Below are 22,764 nucleotides of genomic sequence, written 5' to 3'. Positions count from 1 at the left end.
TCATTTGCAAAAGTCAGCTTCAACTTACTGTCAGCACATTTTTTCTAAGAAGATAAAGAAAAAAATCAACAAAATACTCAAAACATGTTAGGAAACATACAAGCTACCAGCTATTTTTCCATATTAATATATTTTCATACTTAAATACAGTCAGAATTACCAAAGACAACACATCTGTGTCCGTGTAGTCCCTCCTGGATCTACATATTATAAAACAACCTTCTGGCACAATATATGCACAGAAAGCAGCGCATACCAAACATGCTTTGCAGACTGAGCTTCATTCCAGCTATTTTCCTTTTTTTTTTTTTTTAATACGCTGTGTTGAAATTCACAAAACACAGCAGGCTGAAGCTCCAACAGCAAGCCTCTTTGAAAAGTATTATTTTAGCTGTGAAAGTTTTTCTTGGAATTATAAACTGTGCATAACTTCAGAGCGGCTCGGGCCTAAATTCTCTAATCCTGAAAGTCAAACTTCATTAAAGTATTCGATTTATCTTCCAAGTTCCTTTTCCTCAGCCACATGTCGAGCACACCCTTCGTGTAATGGTCTTATTAAGAGGGAGTTGGTTTCCAAGCAAACTGGCCCGTGTCTCCGATAGCAAAATTAGGCTTGAATGAAATCAGACACGATTAAGGAACTTATTAGTTCTTGTCATGTTCTTGTGGGTAATACAATAAACACGACCCTCAAATAATCACAACCATCAGGGCTGCAATCATACTAACAATTGAATTCCCCCTGAATAAGTATATCCACATTACAGTGTCTTGGCTCAGCTTGATGCAGTGTTATTATAGGTGTCGTTAAAGCCTACACCCTTTGTTACGGAGGTGTTAAGCAAGACATCAGCGCTGTGAAAACATTTTTATAGCCTCTGTACAAATGACATTTTTATATATAAACACCATGTCACTGCTGAGCAAAAAGCAAAGTAATAAATGTCAACGATGCTAAATGCACACAGGTAGTGTACAGTGAGAATATTTTTTTTTTTTATCAAGCTCTGGTAGTGCATATTTATATCGTATTGCATGCATGAGTGAAATAAGCACTCAAGTGTTTGACTATAGGCATCAATACTAAATCAATTCATCTGCCACTCTGTCAGTCTCCTACCCCCCACAGTGTCTATATGCATTACATTAACACTCATCTTTATGATCTAATATCTTTGCACATATTTTATTTGCTCTTCTGTGAACTTCTGCAAAACATGTGATTAATATTCTATTCTGCACATCTGCTACAGCTGTCTTTTTCTGAAACAACAGTATTGCACATATTTGTAATGTTACAGTATTTTTAAAAATCTAATTATTTTTATGTTCTTGAGTGTTGCAGTACTTTGCCTTATCTGTTTTCTCTTAACCCTTTGAAACTTGGATCAATGTCACTTTTTTTCTGCAGCTTTCAGACGCCTTTCACAAGAATTGAAGTATTTAAAATTTCGGAACCTGAGAAAATCGGGGCAATTTCTTTCAACAACATGGGGAAAACAGGCAACTTGCCAAGAAATGTTCCACAAATTGCAAGAAAATTGTAGATTTAGAAAATATATTTTTTAAAAAGCTAAGGAAAAACGTCTGAGGAAAAAAGCAAAGGAAAATCTATATTTATTATCATCATATTTACATAATTTAAATTATGTTACGAAATTATTTTTTAGCACTTTGTCTAGGTCATTTCCTTGTTTTTTTAAAACTTTCTTTGCTTTAAAACTAACATTTAGGCAGTTTTCTTGTACTTTATGCTAATTTCTTGTTCTTTTTTTTCTTTCTTTGCTCATTACCTTCCTCCCATGATTTTGAAAAAAATCAAGCCAGTTTGATCAGGTTTCAAAGGGTTAATAGGTTAATAAATGTTATTCTGATTGTGATGACAGAGTGTCTTTTGTAAAACAGCGGCACTAGGTGTCGCCAAAGTCAGAAATCCTCCATAGAGCGCCTTTAGGTATCAGGAGCAAAGGTGCTCAATATACAGATGTCCTTTTCAGATTTTTTTATTGTTATTTTCTTCTGTACAGAATGGTTTAAGATACCAATCACAGGTTAAAAAAATAAGATGGATTCTTTAAAACACTTATTTTTGCATGTCTGCTTGACTGTAAAGAATTTAAGGATTATCAGAGCTTTGGCCTAATTTCCGTTGATTAACCAACTGAGTGACTGACTGGTTGTTTCAGCACTTTAACACAATTTGGTACTTTAATCTTTTAAAATGTATTTCGCTTCATTAGTTGATGACGCATTTTGTATATAATCCTCATCTGCAAAGTAGTTTTCATGTCACTGTATTGAAGAAAAAAAGGTACATTACCCTCTAAAGATGTAGTGGTGAAGAAATATAAATTACTTACTTTTTGAGTAAAAGTACTTGTTATTTTCTACAAATGATGTTATTGTATATACTATATTATAGTTTAGTGGTTCCCCTTTTGCTCAAGGGATCTCTTTTGTATTATTGAGCAAGCTTACGACCCCTGACTGAGTGACATATTTTATGGATATTTTGTATTATATTCAATACAGTACAGAACAAGTGATTGTGTACAATTGACTCAAATAATGAATGCAAAAACTGCAGAAAGTTTGTGTGAATATTGCATAAAGGGATGAGATTTTATGATATTCTGAATAACTTTTTTATGACTCGGTTTGTCTGTTATGTTCTTTTAAACAGTTTGTACCCATTTTTTTTTTCTCGACAAATTCAGAATTTTCTTTAAATGCATTAAGAGGCTGTTTTGCACAGAGTGAAGACCCTGTGAATATAGCTTTTATTCAGGTCTTGTGCTCTTATCCTGTGAATTTTTCTAGTTTTTTTGCCTTAAATAACAAATGTAAAAGTAGCAATTGAATTTTAGTTTTTGAATTTAATGCAAAAAATGCCTTAAAACAAAAATAAAACAATCTTTTCTTACACCCCATGAAATCAAGGCCTCGTGACCCCCTGTGAAGCTTTGGAGACCCCTTGTGGAGGCCGGGACCCCCACACTGAGATTAAGTGCTGTAGTTTATGCTTTAAATTCTAAAAATTAAAAATTAAATTTCAAAACACAAAATAGGTTTTACAGCCTTTTTTTAAATTCTTAAAGGAAATATATCTATCAGCCCCTAACACACAAGTGTATTGAATTCAGTGCAGCAAAAAAATGTAAAAAATATTTAATCTACTAACTCTGACTTTAAAAGTACTGTGTTATATGTGGAATGATTACTGAGAACCACAACAAAAAACTTATGCCACCAATTACACCCCATGGTGGCGAGAACCACTACATCCTGAGATAAATGAGATAAACAAGGACCTCAGAAAGAGTCTTCACCCTTGAGCGCTCACACACACACACACACACACGCACAGACACGCACACACACACACGAACGCACGCACGCACACACACACACACACACACACACACACCTCCCCAAACAGACACTCTATCTCCAGGCCTTTACGCTCCTGCAATGCTCGCAGGGTTAAAATAAACGTTACTGCTGAACCATATTGTGCCCTCCCTCCTCTCTCCATATCCTTTATTCACAGGCGCGTAATTGGTAGTCAATTTGAGCTCCCCCTTTGCCTATTGTGGGCACATTTTGCTCTGACAGAGTGCGGAAGATTAATGGCTACGAGCAGCCAAGGGAGGCTCGCCTCAGCAAGCATGAGCGCCCTAAATTCATTACACCAATTTCCCCCTGTCCTGCGCTCCCCTACTCGCACCCACGAGAGAGGGGAAAAAAAGGAGGGGGAAAACAAGAATGAAAAGGGATAAAAGCAAAATAGTCAGATGGTGGTGGTGAGAGAAAGGCAGAAGAGGTGAAGAAACAGAGGATTAAAGAGATGGCGGAGCGTTAGTGGTGATTCTGGGGTCGCACACGCAGGCTGGAGATGAAAGAAAGAGCTGATGTTTTTTTGGAGCAGGATGTTGTCTGTTTAAATTTCAGTCTGTGCTGACCGCTGGAGTAGTTACAGGGACTGGCAATAAACCAGCTCACAGCGTCCCACACTGATACTGTACATATTCTCCAAAAAAACACATGCACGCACACAAATTGCAATCCCAAAGTGTGAATCCTACCTTTGCCAGAGCATCCCAGCAAGCTTTTAACATCCAGCGAGCTTTATTTTTCTTTAAAATTTGACAGCAGAGTAGGAATTTGTATTGAAATGAATTTTAAGTAGAATATTTAGACCCTAATTTCACTAAACGATGCTGGCAGCAGCTAAGAGCTGCCACCAATAGGCATCTCGAACTTCATATTGTTGCTACACTTCAACATTGCTTGGTCAAAATGCCTGCTGGGATGTGAGCAGCCAGCGCTCTGCCTGTGCCAAGCCTTTCACAAGCTTCCAGGGCACATTTATATCTCACTGGCCATGGGTCTGTTGGCAACGAGGCCTGGCTGGCTGGGATGAGCAGGAAACACCTTGAACTTGGGAATGATAAGGGTGACCTGTCCCCATTTACTTGGGCTGACCCATAATTGTGATGATTTATTTCTCCTGTCAAAGCCAAAGGGAATGCCCCGAGCCTCCCCTCTGCATGTAGTCTCCCTGTTTTTCCCCCTTTTTTTCTTCTCTGGCACACATTCTCGCTGTTTTCGCCTCTTGGATTTGGCCGTCGCTCTCTGTTCGCTTCACTCTGACAAACGTGGGAGTTTGCATGTGCGTTTTCATATGTGACGTGCATTTCTCTGTGTGTGCATGCTTGTAAATGCTCCAGTATGCATGTGTGCGGCTCCCTGGCCTCAACAACCTATCAACACGGCTGTGCGCTCAACTGTCAGATGTTCCGTGCCCGCGGCGATGGCACCACGCCCCCCAAAGGACTCGCACAGACCGCCTGAAGAAGATCAGTCTTGCACCAGGGCCGAGCCCATTGTCTCAAAGTGACAGGTCTCGTGGATGGTGCCTTGAGGGACGCCGCCAGGAGCCCGGCTAGGCCCGACTCCTGTAGCTCCACAATGAACCTGTCTGTCACACGTCACCTCCCTCCGGCTGTCCTGCCACGAACCACAGCCAAGAACAGCCCTCCCCCAAATGACACTTCCTGTCTGTTGCTGAGACCACTAATAGATGGCAGTGCTGCAGGAGCCTTTTAAGTGGGAAAAAATATACCCTCTAGTGACTGTGTTGGACATCCTTGCCCATATAGGCAGCATCAGCTGATAATAACTGATTGCATATCCACATTTATATCATTAACAGGTCGTGTGTCATTTTTTTCCTTAATATAAAGAACTAACTGCGTACTGGTCAAGCCCCCAGGAGCGGCGCCGGGCTCTGAAGCCTGTTTTACACAGAGGATAGAAGTGGAATTACAATGACCAGGTCTGTCACCTGATGCCATGGGGACCAAAAATACTTTTTCCCATAGACTAACATTGTAAAATCAGTCAATACATTTTTTTCAGCGTCACTGACAAAAATGTGAAATGAGAGTTAGTAGTTTCTCTATCAGGATTTGATCTATTTCGTCTCACAATATTTCGAAAGTCTAGAAGAGCTGCATGATTAAGTAATTTCATCCTTATTTGAGTTAGTGGAGCACTACATCAGAAATTAGCTGTTCGGCCGGCAGAACTTAGTCATTTAACTCCCTCCAAAACCACATCATAGTCATCTTTACATTCCTGTCTGTGCAGAAATTAAACTAATGTCACAATTATTAACCATCAGGTGGATGTCGGACAGAGCCAGGCTAACCATTTGCCTTCTTTTTATGCCAAAATAGGCTAATCCTGCTTAGAGCGCCATACATAAGGCACAAACATAAGCGTAGTATAGATCTTTGCAGACCTTATCATCTCAAGAAAACAGTAAGGTTTTTTCCCAAATTGTCTGATCATTTCTCTTAAGACTTTTTTTGAAATATTTTAGAATATCTTGTTATCCACAAATCTCATGAAAAGGCTACCAGAAAGGCCAAAATATCACTTATCCAGTTAACAAGTTATGTCTCTGTAGCCACAGTCTGATATAGCCTCCATGCCATAAAACTCTGTAAACATCCAAAAACGGATAAAACATGTATTTTTTCCCTGACAGCCAAAACCTGCAAGGCATTTTCAATACAATAAAAATGCTTTGTTTGCATGTTGCACGTGTTATCATGGCTGGTGAAGCAAAGGGAAGAGGACTCAAATCTCGATAATCAAGGCAGACGGGGCAGTTCAATGACCTGTTGACCAAGTAAAGATATGAACTTAAGTAAAGATATGAACTTACCGCCATGCGAAGCAGGCCCAGACAGAAGTGCCTGAGAGTCCACAGGTAACCAGAAAGGGGTGCAGGTGGCAGACAGGTGCAGGTACAGGTTTCAGGATACAGGTTTCATGTTGTAGGGTCTGGGTAAGGATTACAGGTTACAGGTCAAAAAGTACAGAGACAAAAAAAAAAACAAAGGCTTGAAGCTACATACCAACGTTGTAACTTTAACAATCCGGCAACACTGCAAGGTTGACGAGGTGAAAGTGGAAACAGGTTGGTGGGTAAAGTCAGGTAACTGGGACAGGAGAAAAAGTCAGTGGACATCTGGTAGACAGGTAGAGAATAGCAATAAATTGGTTCAATGGAAATGTGACAGTTGCATTATGAACATTTTTGTACCTATCCTGTTCCAAAAAGTCAAGAATGAACTGTTGTAAACAACACTGGACTCACAATACGCCTCTTTTATGTGTTTTAACTTTTGGATGACAGAGGACTACTACGGCACAGAGATTATTCAGCAGGATTAATTCTTTGGCAAACGAGGAGTGCAGCCTGCTGTTGGAGGAAAATGTCCTTATCAGACTTTTTATGTGTTGAATAAATCTGAATGGAAATCACTTTAATCGCAAGAAATCTGCCCATATATCTCTTTTCTTGTCCAGTTGTTACACAAGGTTGTAGATGGACATGTTACAAAGGTCTAATTCAACCAAGCATCTGATCCAAGATGCCCATTTGATAACTCCAGTGTCGTAGCTGCAGTCAGACAAAATGTGAGGTTTTTGGCACATGGTACTGTAACACCTTAACATTTACGAGTGAACAAAACAATGCCTTGTTTTCCATCACTCTTTTCTCATTATTTTACAAAATGAATACCAGAGATTTCAAAATCCCAGAGGCTATGAAACCCTAAATTACCATGTATGATTTCACCAGAAGCAAGAAAAGGGCCATTTCAGTCATGTGGTTTTGACTGAGGGGTTATTGCAGCCTCAATGCTGTTGTTTTATCTCAAACTTAGTCAAGTTTAATTTAATCTTTGTCAAGGAAATATCTTGGGACAGGCGTTTGTAATCGAGATATTTTACACAATGTTCAGCCTGACGCTTTTGTTTTCAACAGAGTGAAGATGGCTGAGTGTTTTTACAGGATATTTGTTAGGTTGCATGTACTGTAACAACATAACAGCTGTTGTATGATTTTAAAATACAGTGATAATATGCTGAGCATGCATCCATTTCCATAAAGAAAGCCACACTTTGAGTTTAGCCCACCACAGCCACTCCATTGCACTGTATTGCTAGAGAAATAGCATCTCTGTTATAGAAATTAGGTTTTTAGTGCCTTGCTCAAGAGCGACAGTAAGATTTATTTGAAAAATGATTCAAATATTGTGGTACTGGGTGGTTAGAGTTGCAGTGGTCTGCAATAGCTGGGATTGTGCCACCGAATGGGGGATTTTTTTTTAAGCAAGACATCCTTGCATTTCCAACTGTGATTGTGCCTCCAAACAAGGTTGTTTTTAGCAAGACATTGCTGTATTGGCTGAGGCAAATGTGCAACAAAATGCAGGTGTTCCATTACAAGACATCTCTGCATTTCCAGTAGGGATTGTGCTTCCAAATACTGTTGCTTTGAGTGAAACATTGCTGTATTTCCAGTGGGGATTGTGCCACAAAGTGTTTGTCGGTGAGCCATAGCCACATTTCCACTGGTGATCGTGGCACCAAACTGGATATTTTCAGCCACAACATCTTTCCTACGAATCACCAAATAGTTTTAGTGACTAAACATAACCACACATTAATCCGAGCATTGTTAAAAAATGCTCGGATTAATGTACTGGTAAATTTTCATTTGATCTGCAGTTTGTTTTGTATGTTCAACCTCCATCCATGGTGACATTTCAATATAAAATTGCTCCATTTTTATGATGTTAAAAACTAATATTTTATTCTGCAACGATGCAGCCAAAGGTCAATAGCAAGACTACACTTATGGTGAACATTATAGAGAGTCTTTGCAGCACAGTCAGTGACATCCTTTGATGGTGGCAGTTCAGTCCAGAGGAAGACTTTTTTTCTTCTTTTCGGGGTGAACTCACTTGTCCCGGCCTTCAAAGCTCTTGGCAGATTAACACAGCAACAGTGCTGTGTGATTTGGCCTGCCATGTAATTTATGTACCTTCTCCGGCTCACGGTTTCCACTCTGCACCTGTTCACAGCCGACAATAAGCACTGTTTCCATGCCAGGGCTGCTTTGCAGAAATGGTGACAGTGGAGGTGGCTGCACAGGTCAGAGATTTTTTTAAAAAACTGCACACCATTCTCTTATTTTATTCTCCTTTTGACTTGTACAAGAAAGGGAGAACTTTGGGGGGTTGGAGGCTTTGGGGGGCACTTCCAGGGCAACCAATAAATCAGCGTAGGCGAGATAGATTCATCGATAGGAGAGCAACATAAAAGGCCTCCATTGGAGTAATCTAGACAAGGTGTGCAGGTTCGTTCCTCTGCTGCTCGCAACTCCCTCAAGATGGATACCGAGCGAGCTTGCAAGGTTCCACTTAGCAGCACCTTCCGCAGAGACCTGGAATCGGAAGACACTCCAAATGTTTCGCATTAAGGTTTCACCATCGCTGGAGCTGTGGAGTTGGGAACCAGGGGTGAGTGGGAGACAGGCGGGGGGGTGTGGGTTTATTGCAAGAGATATGGTCAGAATGACGGTGGATGCTGCGATGGGTAAGTGTTCATAAAGATGTCACAAGAAAACTTCAGGAGACACAAAGTCTCAATTTCAGCCATGGTGCTGCCAGCCAGATGTGGAGGCACAACTGGATCATAACCTGCCTGTCCTTCATGCCAAATCTGAAGCTAATAGGCAGAACCTCGGCGTTCTTTTGATGTGGGTGCCAAAAGGTGTCCAGACCCTTAACAACCTACAATTTATTGCATCACCATCCAGCTAGGAGTGAGAGGTCGAAGTTTGTCCGGTGAAACGTCTCTTCATCCTCTCTTTTTTCTCACTGCCTCCCTTTGCTCACTTTTATTCCTCCCACTCTCTCTCCCCCCCCCAGCACCTGTTTAACACCTTGACTTCATTAATGACTTTTGTCAGTCTGCTGTTAAGTGTTTCATGTTACTGTTGCCTTCGTAGAGGTGCAGCGGACTAAGCAAACAAGGGCTGAGTGAGATCTCGGGTCCCACTGGACGTCTTTCTCTCTCCCAAAATACTTTTCTCCACATGAACAGTGTCAGAATCAGATATTCATAGAAAAGCAAGAGCCAGACTGATACCGAAAAGCAGGAATCAACAATATGATATGGTATTTAGCATGATACAGTGAGACTACAGCTGTGGCGGAGTGAGTTTTCAGTGGTGCAATAAATTGTGCATGAGGGAAAAATAATCCCAAGATCTGATGCTCGAGCACTGATGGGTGTGGGGGAGTGGAGTGTCACTGCAGAGCATTAGTGTAAAAGAGTAAAAGTAAATGAAAAGGCAAAAGTCATCCGGGGTTCAGTACAAAATAAAAAAAAGAAGCAAATTTGTACTTCCACCCTGTCAAATACCGCCGCTTTGTCAATGGACGTCTGCATTCAGACATTCTGAAGCCGTTAAAAACCTTGTTTTTGCAGTGGTTTCAACATAAAATCCAGATGCCAAAAGTCATCCCTCACACCTGTATGACACGCCACCCGAATGGAACCTGTCACGTCCACACAGTGAGCCGCTGGACGGCGTCAGGTTGAAACAATGCCAATAACAACATGATATAATTAGCATGAGCGTCCCTATAGGGAGGGCTAGAGGGGCGGTGGATAGATCAAACAAACCTGGACTTTCATGTGGGAGTCTGGTGTTCGCTTCCTGTCTGAATGTGCTGTTTTTTTTCCCTCAACCTTAATATGTACCTTTATTGCCTAAACCTAACTATCCAAACATTTTTTTGCCTGACATTCGTTGCCATGTGCTTTCGTCCACATCCACTACAAATTAGCAACATGTGACAGCTTGGAATAAAAAAGCTTGCCTAGCTTAAATGTGCTCAGTTCGGCCCTGAATGTTTGTGATTTTTTTCTAGTTCAGGGCATAATGAGATTTATGGAGCAGGAGAGAGGGTAAAGTAATTAGTGCTTTAATTTTAATAACAGGACTAAGAGCTGATATTTAACCTTTAAATGGCTAAAGAGTGTGAACACTTGTTAACATACATTATAACCGGGACATACATCATTTTATGGTAGACAAAAAGGGTATTTCTGTACCATTTAAAAGACTGAAGAGAAGGCTTATCCCAGTTGGAGATGTGAGAACATATGGGATTATTAGCTTACACAGATCTGTTATCACACCATTTTATATTTTGAAATGTTCCCTGCACTCCACGCCTCAAGTAGAAAAAAAAAAAAAATCCCTTTCTGTTGATGTAAAGTGAAAGTACTGTTTGACCTGGGAGTGACTCAGGCCAAGACCAGATGGCCTGGTAAATTAATAAAAAAAAGCAAAGCCATGTGAAACAAAGCATATGGACTGGAAACAGCAAATTCCAAGGGGATTCCCCCGCCTTTCACTGAGACAAGTGCGCTGCCACAACCTTTAACTGAAACAAAATGTGAGCAAATTTGTACCCGTAAACGTGAAATTACTTTCGCTCATTTGAATCCCCCTGTCTCTTCAACGCTGCCAAACAAGTCTTTGAGGCTTTGCACAGTCGTGTGCAAAAAAGAAACAGAGTTATGTATACGAAGAGGGAGGCGGAAGAGAGGAGGGAGGGGTGAAAAAAATCAAAGAAAATATCTGGCAAGAAGATTTACAACTCTGGCGAAACGTTTCAACTGCTGCTCGAGCAGAAGCAGCAGCAGTAAGTGTTTTAAACCAGAGGTCTGACAGCGCAGGAAAGGTGGCAGGGCGGTGAGGGGGAGGCAGAGGAGGGGGGGACGCCTCAAAATGGCTTTATGACTCTTGTTATCAGGTCTAAATAAATCAATAAAAATCCCACTTAAGGGAGGCTAACATATTTCATTCTTCAGCTGTTATTGATAACTCCAGGCCATTTGGGCCGCCTGGAGTTTTATATTTTAAAAGTCATGATGCTTCAATTTGTATAGATATGCAGCTTGATGTGCTGCAGGTGTGGGGGTTTGATGTTTGAGGAGCATAAAGCTGTGGGGTGAACCGCATGGAAAACTCCACAGCTCCCTGTGGTAACAGCAGATCATTTGTACTGTTATTCATCAGGCAGCACTATTTAATATGTTAACTGCATTAAGCAACAGTGTTAAATATGTTTTCGGTATATTGAGACATCATGCTGAAATAGAAAAGGCAGGAGCAGGAAAAAAAAGGCCATTCCAGGGGTGCTTTATTTTGCACAGCGATTCACCTGTTGTGTTCCAGACTGACTGCGCTCAACTCAACAAGCACTCCGCGAACACATTTTTGGCTTGACGATAAAACATTTTTGCTGTTGCTACACATGCGTTGAAAGGTATTCACAGCCTAAACAAACTGATCTGTCAGGTTTGTCCACTTGTACAGGCCTGATGATGTGTCAGTTTCTTTCTCATCTTTTTAATGAGCAGAAATGTTTTGTCAGGCTGAACTTTTTGGAACAGATGGAATGTTTTCACTGATTTAGCCGTCCAAAAAAAGAAAGTGTTTGTTGTGTCAAATGAACATCAAAATAAACTGAGACAGCAACATAATTGCATGGAAAAATGTTTGTATTTTTTTGTGGTGGATATACTGAAACACTTCATTTCAACAAAGCTGTGTGGCTAGATTTAGGCACAAAAAAAACACTCAAAAGATCATATTTTGGCTTATACACAGTTTTGGAGGCACAATCCCCACTGGAAATGCAGTGTTATCACATTAAAAAATGACTTCTTCTTAAGCCACTATCCCAGCTGGAAAAGCAATGTCTAAAAAGACTAAAAAGTCGCAGGAAACACAGCCATGACTCACTAAATCACAGCTAATTTAGTTGTTTGTTGGTCTCAAACAGTGGTCTGCAGCCTGGAAAATGTTTCTCCTTGGTGACGTCCACCATCCCTTCCACCTCCTGATGAATAAGTCCTCTCATACAGGTTATTTTACAAACACTGATATGCAACATGCAAATGTAATGTAGTCATGGTCTGCAGAAATGTGCAAAGTCAACATTCTTTTGGAGACAGACAAGGATACAGAACCAACTACATTTTTGTTTTTGCAGAGCCATATATGATAATGTGTACTTACGTGTGTGGTATTAAAACTGTGTGCACATAAATGTAGATGTATGCCATGTATATTTGTAACTTTGTATATGTTTATGTTTGTGCCGGTTATCCAAAATTACAAAATCCAATTACATTTTTGTCCAATTTTGATGTTTGTCTATTGTCTATTTACATTTGCTGAAAGTCACAGAGCAAGACACAAGCCTTCCTATTTTCTTTGTTAATCACTTGCAAAACTCAATCTTTGTGTTTGTTAAAATTACGCAAAGGTGTCAGAAATAAAAAAGTCAAAAATGCAATTACTTTGCTTTGAATATAGTTACAACATCAGTTTGAAATAAAGAGATTATATATACAGTCTTTACTGAGTAGGTTTAGCTTGTCTTACAATGTTATTTATGAAAACAAAAGTGTGATTGCACAATTTGATAATCAGGAACAAATGAGCAGCAGGATGTGTCTTTGATGTCTGCATGTGCACTTGAGCACTGAATATATGTCAAGTGAAGGGGAAGTCCCGTCTTACTATACTGTAAATTACAGCATGTAGTTGTGTTAGGACATACTGTGGAGATACTAGAAACAAGATGACTGGAATATGGGAGTTGGGGGAGGGCGCCATGCTTCCCGCTCATGCCTGGCACGGCGGGGGGCTCCTGGATGGCACTGTCGCCCATATGGCCAATCACTCAAGCAGGGCCGAGGTGCTTTCAAAGGGACCCCGCAGCAACTTGAAGCGGGACTGTCTCCACAGGGGTCAGCGGCCGTCTGGGCAGGAGAGGCCAATCTCCTGCTGGCCTCTTAGAGACAGACGTATCAACTCTTGAGTTGTAACCTCTACACCCCTGCTCCCACACACACACACACACACACACACACACACACACACACACACACACACACACACACACACACACACACACACACACACACACACACACAGCACCATCAAGTCTTTCCATGTATAGCACACAGGGCAGCAGTGGTCTGCTAATGGGCCAGAGACCATGACCTTGAGAGCTGGGCAAACAAACGAGGAGGGAGCTTGACATGAGATGAAGCTAACTAACCAGCCTCTTATTTACGACTTTGTTTTTACTTTTTGACTTTTTAAGACATTAAGCTGTAATCCCAGTAACTACTGCATCAAACTGTAGACCTAGCTACTGTGACTGTAAGAAGGAAGATATATAGTCCATATTAAAACATGTTTTGGATAGTAATTTCTTGACGTATGCTTACGTACAAATAGGTGGTAATTTACCTCATTTTTCTGCAAATATCAACCCATGGCTAGCAGGTGCAGCATACTAGCTAACAAGTTAACAAGTTAACAGTAAGGCTACTTAAAAATAAGTATATAGCTGACTTAAACAATAAAATATGGCTGCTGTTCTTTTTTGAGTTAGTAGTAAAACTTCATATATCTACATACACTATTCTACAATTTGTTTACAAGTTCACAATGCCGATGTATAGAACTGCATTATATCTGGGTGGTGTTAAAGGTCCAGTGTGTTGTTTTTAGCTCCATCTAGTGGTGAGGTTGCAGAATGCGACCAATTGAAACTTTTCCCGTGTGCCAAGCATGTTGCAGAACGACGGCAGCTGATGTGAAAACGCAGAACATGAGAATACGAATGCGATTATCTAGAGCCGGTTTTTGGCTGCTGTGGAACCAACATAATAGACTTCGTAGAAGAGGACCCACTTCGTATGTAGATACAAACTGCTCATTTTAAGGGCACAAAAATGCAACAATTCTTAGTTTCAGATGATTATACACTCATGTTAACATAGTTCTGAACATATTTTACAATTTCTAATGATATATTTCCCCTTAATCCCACACACTGGACCTTTAACAAACATTACAATTGCTTTCTAATTTTCTGAAGAAAAACCATTAAAAACGCCTCATAATCAACAGGAATCAGCAAAATCTTTGCCACAGTGTTATGAAGTTAGGATCCACTGCAGTGCTGTTGCTCTGAATTTCATCTCACTTCAAATACTTCTATTATGGTGCCTTAATTATTCAAAAAGCCAACATGTTTCGACCACAGTATTGTTGGTCTTGTATGATATGTCTTTTAAACAGGGCTTTTCAAATGTTTCCCTTGTCATTAATATTTTTCCATATATTTTTGAATAAGTGCCTTCTTGTCTATCACAATTTTTTTGCATTTTAAAGGAGCACTTGAGAAAGTTTTGATCTATAAAGGCCAACAAGTCTTTAACTCTAACTTTAAAAAGTTATTTCTTGTTCCTCTATGACAGCTATTTAACTCAATTCCTATGACAATGTCAAACTGTGTGTCAAATATAAAAATGATTACTAGAAACTAAAATAGATACATGGCTGCCTTTTCTTGGAGTGTTCAAGTACTAAACAATGCCAGGAAATGCTACAATAATGTTATTTAATGAGTAGTAAGAAAGTTAGAAATCACTCAAAAAGGACGTTACTAAATATTGTAACTTTCAACAGTATTGTTTTTTAAGGATTAATCAAGAGATTTTTCTTTTTTCATTAATTTCAACAAACAAAATGTATATTTTTAAATTAAATTTAAAAAAGTTCACATAAGCAATAAAAAATTAAGCCATTCAATCAAGTGAAAATAATTACTTAAAGTGCTGAAAATTAAAATAATCACTTAAAATGCTGAAAATTAAATTTCATTTACATTACGTAAATTATGATGTTTTGAGGAAGACATTATTACATCTTCAGCCCAGTCTGTATTGATATCTGAGGTATTTCTTTGAGTTGGGAGGGTCGAGGGATGAACCCCGTCGAGAATGCAAGGGAGTGACTTTAGATTCAATTTCTCAGTCTCAAGACAGCGTTTATGAGTCTGTGACATTATCCACAGCGACAAAGTCTCACATCTGCACAGATTTTCAGCTGTTAGAGTCATTCACAGACGCTGCAGACGGGAACGGGTGTCGGCCTTGAGTTATCAGTGAACTGCAGACACAGAACTGAAAGACAACACAACGCTAAAAAATATTTGATGCCCATTTCTGAAATTAAATACTTACTCTGATAGCTTTCTTGCTTTGAAAATGTGAGAAATTAAAGAAATGCTTTTGCAGTTAAAACGTCAGGAAAAATTAATGAGCAGCATTTGTAAATCTCAAGCTTTTCCTGCTCATGAGATTTGATGGATTGATGGATCGGGGCTTAGCAGGCTTTTCCTCCCTCCTTCAGAATTCGGTTCTTCTGACAGAAATCTAACAGTTTCCCAAGGCAAAAAGCATAAACCCAGGGTTTTACAAGGATAACACGGTTCATGGCAAATATGTCCTTTACTCAGATGTCTGGCTCTATACCACACATGGAATAAAAACCTGGTCCCATTTGACTGAATGCCAAGCCTGCCTGGACTTACTTTTTCTTCCCCCCACAGTGAACATTTTAAGCATTACAGAATCCTTTCCGACTGCACACTTTTGCTGCTCCACAATTTTTAGAATTTATCTAAAATTTCTAATTTCACTGAAGTTTCAATAAACTAAAACAAATTAAGAAAAAGGTGGAAAAAAAGGGTCTTCAGCATGACAAGCAAACAACAGAAAGCTTTTCAGCTATCTGAAAATTCAATAACAGTTCCCATGAGATTTTTAAAGTTAGAGTTCATGTTGCCTTTTCAGATTTACAGCCATTATTGCTGCTGGATGCACACATCAGGGCTGCAACATCAGAGAATTTTTTTTCCCTTAGTTTTGAAGCTGAAGTAATTTGTACTTGGCGACGCGTTTGCTATTTTCTTACATAAACCCAGTTTTGGCTCTGACTGCAGTTGTTGATTTGTATTTAATACAAAACCTCTGTGGCTAAACACAAGTACAAAACAGTGCAGATGGTTTGTTGTATCATAGTCTTCATGAATCTGGATCTGAATCACTGTGAGCTCCAGGGTGCTTCTCTGCACCGCCGCTGACCCCGAGCTCTGGCTTTTTCTCTGGAGAGCGTTCAGTGAAAAGAGGATTTTCCCCACCGGGATCAATAAAGTCTCTCATTATCGTTATGTACTCTGGAAGATCTAACAAACAGGAGCAGCACAGCTAGAAGACGCAGAGTGTCTCCACTGCTATACATGTCTGCAGACTGCTGTTGTCAGCATTCCCCCTCTGCTCTCCTCTTTCAGCTGCCCGGTCGCTCAGCGCGCCCTCCTTTCGGGGGTGATCATGAATCATGGAAATTGATTATGCTGTCACATCTCAAATCCCTCTGCCCAGGGCTTGACCGCAGAGTGTGTGACTGCAGGTCGGTCAAGCCTGCTTAAGGGATGCACTGCTGGATGCCCTGGAGAAGGGCCAGTCAGCTGAAGTGCCCCTGCAGGGTCACGCAGCTTCCCACCGTAGCGAATGGAAGAGGATCACTAACGTCGGCGGGAAGGAATGAAGATATCCTGCTTAAAATACCAGAGTCCAGCCATCGCTGCCCGTCCTGCTCCTGACTGCTTCCTACCCCTGCAGCTCCTCGTCACCACTCTCTTTGTGTCATCCGTCTTTATCAGAACGCTATGCTAATGACTTCATCTGTGACTACAGATCATTCCTCATCGACTCTATTGAAATTCTTGGAGAAGTCTTGAGTAACATCATGAGGTGATGGAGGACATCTTGGGGTTTTGAATATCTTTGCCTCATCACATATAAGAGACACACAAGAGTGATTCAGGGAAAGAAAATCAGGATGCTAATCCCCTCAAAATGATGCATACACTATAAATTGCTCTTCCCAGAACTCAAACTTGCAGAATCAGTGCTGCTTCAGAGTTAATTTAACACAGAGAATGATTTAAAGAAGTGTTTCACTGTTGGAAAGATGGCCTTTCATAAAACAAGGATGTCTGTGCAGTAAAAAGACAAAAATAATTAAAATTGGTGCTACATGACCAGAGAAAACAGAGAAAAAGGACGTTTTTGCTCCAGAGGCAGAAAATCTACCAGAATGCACTGCGCCCCACAAGACCAATAAACACTCCCCCTGGTGAGTGATGTCATGCAAACTCGTATATATTAAACAATAGTGGCAGGCTGGCTAGAAATGATCCCGTACTCCAGTTAATTGGTAAGCTAAAACATGTTTCTGAAAACATATAGATATAGAAAACGTAACAATCTTGATTTATATTTAACCGATGCAGTTTAGTTTAACCACATGATCTCAGTTTTTTCAGCCTCTACAGCCCTAAAATCTCTCACTAACATGTTCTCATCCCAAGTCATCACATATTGCCACTTTGTCAGTGGACCTCCGTGTCTACATATTACACTCTAGGTATCCTTTCACGTCTGCTTGATGTTCCAGGATGCTGCTACCGATGACAGGATGTCAACAAAAGCACATGGTGGAATTAGGCCATGATACCAAAGCATGTGGTCAATTTTAGGAAACAAAAGCACTTGGTAACCAACGCCACAACATCAACAGAAGCACATGCATAGGATAAGGCAACAAACACCAGAATCCTGCATGGAAGTCCAGGGTTTGTTGGACCCATCAACAGCCCCTCCCATTGCTATCCTTCGCTGAAAACACAGCAAAAGCGGCGATATTTGACAACTTCTGAATGAAAACGGGCTGGAGTTTGAGATTTGTTTCTTGAATTGATCTTCGTGTCATCAGTGGCGGGCAACATGAAAATGTGGAAGTACAGCCTGCAGTTTCAACAACAGCCCCAAGAGCCAGTGAAACTCTGCTGGAAGACGTATTTTGCATCAGTCTGCATCATCTGGCGAAGTCTTGCCAGGGGGAGGAGGGATATCAAGGCACTGGGTAGATGGACGGAAGTTTACTGCAGTTCATCTACACATACTATCCACACTGTTTTTATACAAAGCTGGCTGAAATTTCAAAAAATATCCCCATAAATTTGCAGAATCAAAACTGCCCCAAAATGAATTCACCACAGAAAAAGATACACATGAAAAATGAAAACTGTCCACACAGAGGCAAAATATGATGCAAAAAAAGAAAGAACGTAATTCATAAACACTGCTACAGTTTTTCACAATCAGAGGTTTACATCATTAACTTGGACCAAACTTTGTTTCCTCTTGGGCCTATTTTTCTCTGCAAAACTATGCAGGACATTCAGTCATTTACAGACAACAGTAAAAGTGCTTTTCAAGAGTTTTTTTTTTTTAACTTAACTTTCAAGCGTTTGTAGTTTATCATATCAACATTATTTTTCAGCTGCTCCCCGTGCACCTTTGCCTCTAACCCAGAGTTTCCAACAGACTCCCCTTAATGATTTCTGCAGATTGTTGTTCTTTTTTATTGTGAAGATAAATCTGCTGTAACAAGCTGAAAACACCCATAAATCTGGGCCCGGGCTCAGGTTGCAACTAGACTTTAAGGGTCAATGTTGCTATGACGACGCATCAATCCTTCAAGGGGCCGAGGCGAGCACTATAAAAGAGGTGAGTGTCTGTGACAGTGTTACTGTTGTTATTGTGGGCTCACCATTAAAGCCTGTTTAAACGACACAGACTGAAGGGCCACTTAACCGCCCTCAGGCATGTCTGCACTTCGGGCCCTTTTCGGGTTCTTGTTGAATCAGCGAATATTCAACTCTGCTTGTTACTGTACTGAACTTTTACCACATAGACATTTATTTCAGCGTTATTTATGCGGCAAAGAATTTGCAGAGGATGTACGTAGTTTTGAAGGAATGCCTTGCTTCACTTTCATACTTTAACCCCTCAGAGCTGCAGCGTTCTTCCCAACTCTTCCCACTTAACAGGTTTAACACTTTACTCAAGGTGTTAAAGTCTGAACAGAAGTTGACAAGGAAAGGAAAGGCGTTGTTTACTTACACCTGCCAAGATTGTCCCAGCTGGAATTTCCAACTTTCAACAAGCCTCTGTTCTTAACTTTCATGATGCTTTCCAACCATTATTTTGGCTGCAAACTGGCAGTTACAGGGTAAATATAGTCCTTTTTGTTTTTTACCTGGACTGAAATTTTCCTATGTATTTGTGTCTAAGTGCCTTCTGGGAACAACAATTTTTGAAATCAGTCCAGTACTGAGCAAAAGCACAGCAGTGAAACAGGCTGCCACTAAAAATGTTAGTTTTTGCCACTGACAGGCTCAGATTGCTATCACAAGTTTTCGACAACATTAAAGAAATGATCCCTGGAGAGATAGACATTTTTGTTAAAGAGAATCCTTTTTGCTTGACCAGAAGCAGCCCCAAAATTATGATCACCAAAGCCACCAAACTCTTATCAACTTTTATCAGCTAACTTTTAACTGTTTCAACAATCACCGACTTTGGTTTGGTTGAAATGAACCTTTAATTTACCCAGTTACAAAAAAATGCTGGCTCTATGACCCCTAAAATTATTCTTTATTTAAATGGAGTCTGGTGACTTTGGTGAAAGCGATTTCATGGATGTTTCTGGTTGAACAAAAAGGTCTTTCTTCGTTAGGATCCTTTCCATAATGTTGCCACTCATAATAATAATACTAATAATAATGATAATGATAATAATCTGAGCCTGTCTATGGCAAAACAAGCACTTTTAGTGGACGCACATTAATGGCATGAACATGCCCAGAGTGGTTATACTGCAGTCTGTTTTGAGGCTGCGAGCTGCACTCCTCAATACTTACTTACATTAGTCCCTTGGACACAAAAACATGGTGAAATAGTGTCCTGATTGAAAAATATCTAAGTTATCCTTTAAGTCAGAACCTGGGTCAGAACCATAAAAAGAAATAATGGTTATGAATTTGTCTGCAGACCAAGAAAGAGCACCTGAACAAGCTACTCTGTGATCAGATTCAATTAAACTTCATGGAGTCCAGTCTTTGTGCAGTAAATATACAATGCACAATGGCAAAATTTACATTATTCTTGGGTTGTTAACAAGAAAAAAAAAAACCTAACAGATTAAAGGGCAGAGATTTTGAATCTACAAGAATGATGAAAGAGGGGCACTTGTTTTTTCCTTGTTTGCAATCTGCAATATAGTGATTGTGTCTCATGCTCACATTGCTTTGTTCTTCATTGTCGTAGCATACTTTAAAATTGGCACTAACATTATTTTCTGGCAGTGGTGGCACAAAGCTGAACTTTGACGAGTAAAGCATTTTATTAATTTGAATAATAGTAAAAAGCTGTCTTGTCACTGAATGTAATCCAGCTTTTTATGTAATCACGGACATCTATGTTGTGTTTGTCCCGTGGTTTGAGTGATTTGCATTGGTTTTAAATTAAACTTAATTTGCCATTACAGACACATGACAGACCAAGCATGTATCAGCAGATCAAAGACGAACACTCTGTCATCATTTGGTCTGCTGCTCGTTGTTTTTTGGAGCCTCCAGCGGCAGCATCCATCCGATGGAGAGCACTCCCAACAAGGTGTCCCAGCAAAGAGCCAGACCTCGTGCTGAAAGACGCATCTCACGCTCAACCTTCACTTGGTCCCAACCAAAGCTCTCTCTTGTTCATTTATCTTTCCAGGGACAGTTCGTTCTCCTCCATATTAATGAATGCCAGTTGTTTCTGTGCTTCACAATCAGGAACTCCAGATTTGGCCTGAGATCAATCAGATCCAAAAGGCTTCGCAGGAGCCAGTTATGTTTGCTGGCTGATTGATCATTTTTCCCTCTCTTCCATATATTCTATAAAGTTATCCATTACACTGTTTTTACTTGATAAATGCATCCAGCAGGGTATAGCATTGGCTGTGTATAAAACCCTGAGAGTTGAAGTAAAACAAACAAAAAAAACAACCAATTTTGAAAATTTATAATAAGAATCCCTTTAAAGCATACTTCATGGGATATTCACCAATAATTGTACCTGAGATTTATTTTAGGCCACATACTTGCTGAAGCTACTGGACCAAAAGTTTCTCCAACACCCTGTTATCTAATTAATAATAAATAAAATAAAATAAAATAAAATAAAATAAAATAAAATAAAAAATAAAATAAAATAAAATAAAATAAAATAAAATAAAATAAAATAAAATAAAATAAAATAAAATAAGCCCATGTCAAAATCATTGTGTTGTAAATTTCTGTAAACCATGAACACGTTTTGTCAACAACCCTGTGATGGATAGACGGTTAGACTTTGGCACAAAAAACGCTTGGTTACTGTTATGAAAACATTATGTTTTGGCTTATAAAACCATATTTAATGGCACAAATGTTGCTGGAAAAGGTGGGAAACTCAAACTTACTGTAGGGACTGTGTATTTTCGGAAAAACAGAATTTCGGGGCAATTGCTGTTTGTTTTAAGGATAATGTGCTGTTGCAGAAATGGGCTTTTGGTCCAATGGGACATTTTTCTGACTAATGGGGCTTTCGAATTTTTGGCCATTGGTACAATGGCATGGCACCCAGTTTCTGCCCGTCCAGGTTTGGACACAACCACAGAGTTGTTTAAATTACACCAGGGTTAGTAGCGTATTCAGAGGTCTCCGTTTTAGGGGTTCCAAAATGCTGGAGTAGTATGGACGCCAGGCGTAAACATGGGAATATTTATGAATTTTAAAACAAAAATGTGTTTTTGTGGATGTAGACTTAGTCTCCTTCTTAGGGAAGATTAGGGTTTACATATCTAGTACACTGCTGTAGCTCTCTCCATAAACCCTGCAGAGGTACTTTACACTTTTTCTACTGTAGTTCAACTTTGCAATATAATCACAACAGTGGTACTTAAAGAGAAATCTGCTTTATCTACTTTGTAATTGACTTCCTCGTCTCATATTCAAAGCCGAGGTAACTCTTTTTCCATCTTTGCTTCCTCGCCATACTGCAGGTCTCATGTTCTTCTGCACTTTTTGATGCATTGCTCTCGCTGATTAGAGGCTATTGAGTTCAGGCTCAAGACGTTTTCTGTCCACTCCCTGCAAAAAGGTTCGATGAATTACACCACAACCAAAACCCTTCAATTTGGACGTCAACGTTTCAGATCCTAAGCAGCTGCCCACATCCAAATATGATTGCTTCTCAAATACTTTGACCCAATGAATGGGTTGCCAAGAAACAACAAATCGATGCCAGAGTTGCTGGAATCTGAGTAAACACATTGCTAAGATACGCTGCAAATCCCCCATCAACAGCTCCATGCTTGATGACAGCTAAGTGAAATGTGCATTTCCTTGCAGTAGGGGTAAAAGAGGAAAGAAATTCAAAATAGCTGTGGTTATGTGCTTTCTACAAGAGCATCTGTTCAGGATCTGTTTTCAGTTTTGCTCATTAGACCCTTCTTCACTCTTAAGATCAGGATAGTCTTCTCTTAGGAGCTCATCACTGCTGCATAATGCTGCAGGA

At 39.9% G+C, this 22,764-nt stretch overlaps 1 long non-coding RNA gene across 1 annotated transcript in view; it reads right to left on the bottom strand.

Moving 5' to 3' along the window:
- The window catches only part of LOC121948544 (uncharacterized), a 77,543-nt gene that overhangs the window by 4,962 nt on the left and 49,817 nt on the right, over nucleotides 1-22,764 (bottom strand). Inside the window, exons 2-3 of the long non-coding RNA XR_015777118.1 lie at nucleotides 6,429-6,512; nucleotides 6,236-6,354 (exon numbers count right to left, since the gene is read on the bottom strand). This is a non-coding gene — a long non-coding RNA (uncharacterized LOC121948544). The remainder of the gene's footprint in view (nucleotides 1-6,235; nucleotides 6,355-6,428; nucleotides 6,513-22,764) is intronic.

The sequence above is a fragment of the Plectropomus leopardus genome, chromosome 8 (genome assembly GCF_026936395.1).
Source record: "Plectropomus leopardus strain MGB_pleo_1.0 chromosome 8, ASM2693639v1, whole genome shotgun sequence".
NCBI classification, from domain to species: domain Eukaryota; kingdom Metazoa; phylum Chordata; class Actinopteri; order Perciformes; family Serranidae; genus Plectropomus; species Plectropomus leopardus.
This window is presented reverse-complemented; position numbering and strand designations above follow the sequence as displayed.